Below are 8,910 nucleotides of genomic sequence, written 5' to 3'. Positions count from 1 at the left end.
TCCAGTGATTCAGTCTCCTAGTTCTTCTGGTAAGTATTCATTCAAAGATACTTACAAGGTTCTCATGAACCCCACAGAGTCTCCTTTTTAGAATAACTTGGTTTGTTTAAATTCTACATTCCTAAACAATCATTTTTCACTTGGTTGCCTTGAATATTCATCTCAAGATTAAAAGTAGACTCAATAAGTGGGGGTTGGATATGTCTACTATGTGTGATGAAGATCTCATCTTCCTTCATTATCCTTGCTCTTCTTAGATTTGGAAGGGGTTACTTATTATATTGAGATATGTTACAGGTCAGAGGGACACATGGAAAGAGGAGATTCAACGGTGTAGCTTTGTGTTTGTAGCTCTTCCATCATCACTACCATGAGGAAACTCACTTTCAAAACTTTGTGTATCACATATGGAAGGATAGGAACACTAGAGTATTTAGGAACTAAACTCAGCCCACTGAACAAGTTAGTTCGTTAAGTTTTGAGGAAGTTGAAGCTTTCTGGTCATAGCGCATTTTTGTTAAGGATATCCCTTACTCTAGACATTTCTTTCACATCTGGAATGTGACTTGTATTTTTAAACTTAAAATTGAGCTGAGGTGCTGGTGGAAAGGGACTGACAAGGGTGCTATATAATGATTAACTCTGATGGATCCTTAGGAAATGCTATGCGTGGCTCTGGAGCTATCATTAGGGATGTCGGTGGTGGTTGTTTGGCTAATGTGACAGATTCTTGTATTGTTATTTCTGTTCTAGGGCATGAGCTTCAAGGGGTTGAGTTTGGAATCAAGTTGTTATCTCTAATGGGTATACAAGAGCTCAGTTGGGTTGGATTCTGTGGCTACAGTAGTGTTACTTAATAGCGAGAACCCAGTCCCTCTTTGGAATGTTACTTATATAATTTTGAGATATATTGTTCATCTGAGGAAGCAGTTTGATTGGATTAAGGAGGAACATGTATATCGTGAAACTAATAGGGCACCCGATTGGCTTGCAGGGATTCATCCCCTTCTTCCTATGAGGTGTTGGATTTGCAATTTCAGATGGAAGAGTTTCACGTCATTATAGAGGATAATAAAAGCCAGAAAGTATATTGTCGGTTATAAGTTTCCTTCCTAGTTTTGGGGATGGGTATTTGGTTGGTTTTTTGGCTTTTGTTTTTTTGTTTTAGGTTTCATTTCGTGGGTTAGGGGACCTTTTTTTTTTTTGAAACAAAGAGATATATTGATTAAGATTTACTGGTTACAATTTTTGCATCCTCCTGAATTTGACTAAGAATACATTCATGGATAGTTGTTAACCAAACACCGCTAATCAAAGAAACTCTAGCAAACTTAGCTAATATCTCTGCTACCTTATTTTTTTATTTGGGTACATAACTGCATTTCCAAGAATTGTTCTTAGAGAAAACTGTTCTAATATCCAAGAGAAAATTTTGAATCCTCCAATCTACGTTCGTACTGTCTTTGTTAACTGCATCTGCTATGATTTTTGAATCCAGCTCAAAGTAAACTTTCACTAATTGCATCTCTTCATCCCACTTGACAGCTTTCCATAGACCTTTACATTCAAAATGCTCTGGACTCCACGCAGCTTCTAAATAGATGCATCTGGAACCCTTGTGCGCACCTGCAAAATCACGCATTATAAGACCGATGCCACCATTTTTAATATCATAATGAAAAGAGCCATCAACATTAATATTAAAATCATTTAAAGGAGGTGGACTCCAATGTAGATTCACTCTGAACTGTTTAGGAATTTGTGCAGGCAATCTATGAGGTTTCTGTAGAAAAAGATCAATTTCAAGCTTGCATCTCTAAATGAGTGAGTCGAGTGAGATTTTTGAGCCTTTGAACACAGTATCACATCTTGCATTCCACAAACACCAGGCCACAGTAGCTATTTTGCAGATCTCTTCTTGTTGAATTTGGTTAGCTGAGAGTTTGTCAAACCAGTTGATGAACCAATCTACGATATTAGTATCACCTTGAATATGAAGACCAAGAACCGCAAACCACACTGCTCTAGAGTAGTGGCAGTGAAGGATGATGTGAGAAGAAGTCTCCAGAGTTTGAGAACACATAGGACAGTCATAATTACCGTCTTGAATAGCATAAGTTAACTTGTCTCTGGTTTGAAGAATGTCTTGCAGACATTTCCAGGGGAACTGAGCTATCCTTGGGAGCAGTGGCAGTTTCCACATTCTTTTAAATACTTTCTTCATCCTTTGGACAACAGTTTGGACAATATTCTGATCTTCAAACATTCTTATATAAGCAGATTTTACAGTAAAATTCCCATTACTTTCTAGAGTCCAAACAAGCATATCTTCATGCTGAGGATGAATTGATAAGTTGAGAAATTGATCTTGTTGTAGAAGCTTCAAATAAAGAGAATATTATAGAATGGTTCCACCCACCAGAATCAGTGAAAAGCTCTATTAAAAAGTTCTATTAAAAAGTTTGAGATCTCTTAATCCCAGTCCTCCTTCTTCTTTTGGTTTACTTACCTTTTTCCAACAGATTGCAGGCTTTCCTTTAGTTGTTTTCTTGTTTCTCCAAAAATTTTGTTGGGAAGAATTTAAGCAATTGATGGTAACATCTGGAAACTTGAAGCTGATCATGTGATGTACAGGGAGAGCATTTGTCACATTCTTGATCATAACTGACCTGCCTGCTTTAGAAACATTGATTGAAACCCATTTAGAAAGCCTGGATTCCATTTTTCTTGTACATTAGAGAAGGGAATTCTCTTATTTCTACCAACAAAAAATGGTAATCCCAAGTATTTTTCTTCATTGATACTTAACCGTCTCACTTGAAGATTCCCAGAGATAATTTGAGCACTTGAAGAACTTGTGTTTTTGCTGAAGAAGACAGCAGATTTGTGAAAGTTCATGAGTTGATCAGAACAAGCACTGTAATTCTCTATTACTTGAAGTAAATTATTTGTTTGTACTAGATTGGCGTTGCGGAATAACAAGCAATCATCTGCAAACAAAAGGTGATTTATTTTAGGAGCAGATCTTGAAATCTTCATACATGTAAGTTGTCTGGTATTTTCAAGATGATGTAACTGTCTTGAAAAATCTTCAATGGCAAGGATAAATAGGTAGGGAGAGAGAGGATCTCCTTGCATGATACCCCTTGTAGGACTGAAAGAAGAAGAAGGAGACCCATTAATCATAATCTCAATAATTGTGGTGTTGATGCACTGTTGTATGAGATGGCAAAATTTATCACAGAAGCCAATTTTTTTAGAACTCCATCAAGAAAAACCCACTCCAGCCTATCAAATGCTTTAGACATATCCATTTTGAGAGCTAAATGACCAGTTCTACCTCCTTTCTTCTTCATTGCCTTTACTAGCTCTTGAACAAGACAGATATTTTCAGGAATTAGTCTCCCAGGCACATATGCATATTGCATTGGAAATATAATATCTACTATGTGTTGTTTGAGTCTGAGAGCTATAATTTTTGATATTAACTTGTAAATGGTGTTGCAGAGAGCAATAGGTCTGAAATCCTCAGACTTATGAGCTGCACTAGTTTTGGGGATCAGTGTGATTCTGGTGTTGTTTATCTTTTTGAGTAAATAACCTGAACTGAAGAAGGCTTTCACTGTTTTGCACACATAAACTTTCACTATCTCCCACTGAGTTTGATAGAAGCCTGGTGGGAATCCATCAGGCCATGGACTAGTCCATGGTTGCATAGTATTAAGGGCTTCATAAATTTTAACATTATCTGGAATCTTGATAAGCTTCTCATTGTCTTGCTCAGAAATGAAGGAAGGAATATGTTGAAGGAAGTGATGAGAATCAGCTGGATGAGAAAACCTATCTTGACACCAAGATCCATTTGGAGATAATAAAGAATCTATCTTGTTTCTTACTCTTCTATGATTGACTCTTATGTGGAAGTATTTAGAATTTCTGTCCATATCATTATAAAAATGATCCCTTGATTTCTGCATGTTTGAACTAGCTTGTATCTCATTAAGCTTGTCTATCACAATTTCCAGACTTTTAACTTTCTTAGTATTACTGCCTTGAAAGTCAGAAGATTGCAACTTTAACAGATTTTCTTGAAGTATAATAATCTTAGCCTGAATGTTACCAAACATAACTTTACTCTACTTAGAAAGGATGAGTCTTGTGTTTGAGACTTTGTCAGATAAAAGATAAGCTGCAGAGCCTGAAAGATTAGATTTCCAAGCTGACAATATCTCATTTCTACAAGTATCATTTTGCAACCAGTGCTCAAAGAATTTCTAACACTTACCTGATCTGTTGGATTTATCATACATGGAAAACAATATGGGAGCATGATATGAGCCTTTAATGGGCAGGCGATAAATAGTGGCATTAGGATAAGATAACATACATTCACTATTAACTAGAGATTTATCTAGTCTAGATTTGATTTTACATGTTCCATGACTATTACTAGTCCAAGTGAAAATATTTCCACTATATCCTAGATCATGAAGGTCATATTTCCTAATGCACTCTAAAACTTCAGTTGAGGAAGGTTCAGAATTAGTATTTATTTCAGCAACATTCATAGTAATATTCAAATCACCCATAAGAACCCAAGGGATACTAACTGAAGAGCTTAAACTTTGAATGTAGTTCCACTGGTCTAGTTCATCATTTTTATAGGGAGTTCCACAAACACAGGAAATAAACCAACCACCTTTACTAGGATCTTTTTTTACTAGAGCATGTATCATATTGGTTGAAGTATTTAGAATTTCCAGAGAAAACCCATCTTTCCAAAGCAAGATGATACCACGTGCCTGTCCTATTGATGGAACAAAACATTTATTAGGCATCTGAAGAAAATTAGTGATACCTAGAATTCTATCATCATTAATTTTAGTTTCAAATAGATAAATGATATCAGGTGAGTGAGTATTATTAATATGAATCAAATGATCCTTAGTGTCTTTTCCCAAGATACCATGGCAATTCCAACTTAGAATTTTGATATCTAGACCTAAACAAGAGTTTTATGGCTTAATACAAAAGATAAAACTAGAATTATAATCGTAGTAAAACCATGCAGTACAGATGTTTTGCAAGAAATAAATGTATGGGCTGTAATAAATGTTGTGTTTAAAATTTAAGAAACAATTAATTATGGAGATGGGTTTCCGAAAAATTACCAGATGATTTTGAACCTCATTCATCTCACGGGGGTACTCTCCTGCTCCTGCTTCTCCTTCCTCTATGAGATCGAGCTCCATTTCATTGTTTTTATTAGCAGATTGAGTATCACCAGTATTATGTTCCATGATAGCTTCGGAAGAGTTATCAGTTCTAGACCTTTTATTTTTTCTAGCTTCCTTTTATTCAGTGGTATTATCCTCCTTTGCTTCCTCTTCAGCTCTCTTACGGCTAGCTTCACAAATTCTTACCAGCAGAGTATCGAAGTCCTCAACGATTTCAACTTCAAAGGCAGCCTCCAGATCATGAAAATAATTGATGTATTGTTCATTTGTAAAACCTCTTAACATCAAGTCATGAGCAGTGTTAGGGAATTCTTCATCATCATGATCAATCACATAGCAGTTTGGGCAGAGATTATGTGGTTGTCTTTCCCAGTGAAATCAGATCCATTTAACTCCACAAGCATCAGTGTTCCACCATCCTCCTCTATGCATAGGCTTACTCAGATCAATTCTGATTCTTGCATTAATCTGAGATCCATAAGTTGGCTTACAGTCTTCAGGATCTGTGGAAATTTTGATTCCCAACTCTTCAATAGATTCACTAAAAACTTCCAAAGAATGATGTTCTGGTAAAAGATTCTTGAACTGGATATATCCCACTCCTGGTGTTTGAAGACCCAGTCTTTGATAGGACCAGCATGATCATATTTTTGAAGGTTTAGGTGGCTTTTGTTAACATCCGAGGGCCCCTTTGTGAGAATATGATTCATTGCATCCTCAGTGAAGAACTTAAATAAAAACAGATTCATATCGATGGCACGAACATCCTTGACCCTAAATCTGTTCCAAAGAATGATGACCCATTTTCTAACTGTATATGTTTCAACTAGATCTTTGGAAAAAACTTTTCCAATTAAAGTTGTGCTCCATTAATCCTTCACTTTGGAAATAGCAGATTTAGAACCTACAGTTTTCCTAAAGTTTCTAGCAGCGATATCTCTAATCTGAGTATTGTGCATCTTTCTAGTGATTGCTGTGATCTGGTTATTGGAAGAAGAAGACACCATTTTCTCTTGGTTTTGGGCTATGGAGTTTGGCGATGGAATACAGAAAAATCCTTTATGAGTATAAGTACTACTATTAAGCAGGATAGTAAGTATTATCGGATAATTTTCTTTCCCTAAATAATCTGAAGAGATTATTCTTATAAACACAGAATAATTTTTGTTTAACCAAGGATTGATTGTTAATAGAGTGAACTTCGTCTTGAGACTAGTAGTCCAACTGTTACGGACTTTCAAAGAGGGAAAGTTTAGAATTTTGAAATTTGAAAAGACTCGGTCTTCTACAAGGTGTTGAATCGGTTTGTGAATCTGGATATTTTTGAAGGTATCATTTAAATCATAAACATGATAGAGATCATAATACTGGTACATACTGTAACTATCCATCTTGAATAAGATGGTTGGCAATACTGCTGCATACTGAATTGATGAAACTTGACTCAATGATCTCCAGATTGTAAGAAGAAGGAGATTGTTGAGACTGAAGTCCAAAAATGGATGCCCCCATGATGCGATGAATATATGAGGCCCTGCAAAAAAATCATTCCATAGGAGGATCAAAGACAAAAATAGGAAAGGTGAGAGTAGAAGTAGACAGATGACAAGAAGAAGAAAGAAAGAAACTAATGTCAATACGCTAAGAAAGATTAATATATGAAAACAAAGGACATCAAGAAAAAATCAAAGTCTAATGGTTAAACAAGATCAATTAATCTTTGAAACGAGTAAAAGAATCATGAGAAAAGTAAAAATCAAAAGAATCGAGTTGGCTCAGCTTATTTATAAGTTCCTTCCAAGAAATGGCCTAGTCAACATCTCGTTTTATTGTTGTATAATCTACAGTATATTTTATTAAAATTAACAGTCTTTTAGTTTATCGAGCTTTATTTTCTAAATAACAAAAAATTTCGTACAAAACCATCAATAATCAATAAGTCCAAATTTCGTACAAAACCATCAATAAGTCCACCCTATAAAACCCTGGATTGGACTAACTGCAAATTTTCAGTTAAAATTAATATTTGAGTGGTCGGGGATCGAAACGAGACAAGTGGGTCTACCGACTAATTGTGGTCAACTACTTGACCGAGATTTACCGTACCGAAACTCAAACTGTATATCCATCCTGTCCTTGTGCCTGGGAAATAGACTCTGAAGAGCAAGCTGGCTTCACAGGATAAGCTAGACGTTCAACCACTCTGTGCTTGATCCTGTCCTTGTGCCTGGGAAATAGACTCTGAAGAGCAAGCTTGTTTCACACGATAAGCTAGACGCATTCAGACCCTTGTTCTTCAACCACTCTGTGCTTGAAAAACTTTAAAATATAAGCGCCAAGTTTGCATAAATGTTCCTGTAATCCTCAACCTTATGTGTTCCATCTATCACCTTGTATAGTTCCAGGCACATGAGACCAGTTGCCATTGCTGTGGAGGTTGCAATTGCAGGTATGATACTCACAGCAATAAGCTTAGCCTTCAACTTGTCAGCTTCGGGAATGCTGTAATTCTTCGCACGATAGCGAGTCCAGCCATCAAGTCCATGTGGTAGTTTATGTCATCATCCTATATAAAAATCAAGAGCCAGTTAACTGAAAGTTTCACACATTAAGCAACAAAAGAAATTTCGAAATCATTTCGTGTTAAGTTGGGCAAAGGTCAGCCCTGAGCCCTTATCTATGCCTATCAAAACAGTAGATGGAAGTGGACCACCAGATCTCCCAAGGGTCAATAGACTTGGTAGAGAAGAGCTACCCAACCATCAGGCCTCATAAGTACATGCACATAGCAGACTACTGGTTAACTTTAAGGAATGCAGACATACCTTTTCGCACTGTACTGGGTTGATTCGTAATCCAGAAGGCAACATACTACAGCAATCCTCCACCTTTCTAGTCAGATTACTTATAACTGATGCATCATTTATAGACGCAGAGGAGAAGTTTGTTGGTTTCTTACTGGTTACACTATTAACTCCTTCCTTTGGCTGGAAATCCAGGAATTGTAATACCAAATGTCTCAGGACGCAGGATGGATGCAGCCATGATGAATTGAAGGTGATTGAGCTCATCTACTGAGAACTCAAGAAGATGGCGGAAACGCTTAGGCGGAGACAAGAATCGTGGCCCTTGAGCTGGTTGAATTCTTGAGGAATTCAAAACCATGTGCAACGGATCCATAAACACTTTAGATTCCTCATGTTTCTTCTAAAGCTTGGATGCGAACACTGATATCCGGGCATCATACAGCTATTCACTGGTTTCAAATCGTTAAGATCCAATTGGCTCAGCAGGAAGAGATTTCAGAGAGACGAAGTAAAAGAACTGATTCAAAGTACAAAAGTAAAACATGTATTAGAATACAAAATAAATAAATAAATAAATAAATATGGCCAACCGATTTAAAAGATACTAAAAGAGACAGAGCTATCTGGATTTTAGAGCGACGATGTCCACAAGACTACAGGGTAAAATATGGAGCTAAATGCAGGATCCCAGTGACTTTGCAGCTGGGCTAGTAATTAGCATTTGCCCTGATAATCTCCTAATGATTACTAAAATTCATGGCTTAATAGACAACCTTACTGCACTGTCAATTTTCGAAGTAATTTTGATAAATAACAACTCAACCAAACAAAATAGGGAACACGAAAGCAAGAAGAAAACGAAAAGG

At 36.5% G+C, this 8,910-nt stretch overlaps 1 long non-coding RNA gene across 2 annotated transcripts in view; it reads right to left on the bottom strand.

Moving 5' to 3' along the window:
• Nucleotides 1–1,248: 1,248 nt before the first annotated feature.
• Nucleotides 1,249–8,910, bottom strand: part of LOC113283847 — a 9,490-nt gene continuing 1,828 nt past the window's right edge. The window contains exons 2-5 of one of the 2 annotated variants that reach the window (XR_003327720.1): nt 8,063–8,561; nt 7,344–7,803; nt 5,172–6,771; nt 1,249–1,626 (exon numbers count right to left, since the gene is read on the bottom strand). This is a non-coding gene — a long non-coding RNA (uncharacterized LOC113283847). Of the gene's footprint in view, nt 1,627–5,171; nt 6,772–7,084; nt 7,804–8,062; nt 8,562–8,910 lie in introns of those variants that run through there. The other variant, XR_003327719.1, reaches the window with a different exon arrangement.

Source organism: Papaver somniferum, chromosome 5, assembly GCF_003573695.1.
Source record: "Papaver somniferum cultivar HN1 chromosome 5, ASM357369v1, whole genome shotgun sequence".
Lineage (NCBI taxonomy): Eukaryota > Viridiplantae > Streptophyta > Magnoliopsida > Ranunculales > Papaveraceae > Papaver > Papaver somniferum.
The sequence above is the reverse complement of the archived record's forward strand: the minus strand, read 5'-3'. Positions and strand labels throughout refer to the sequence as shown.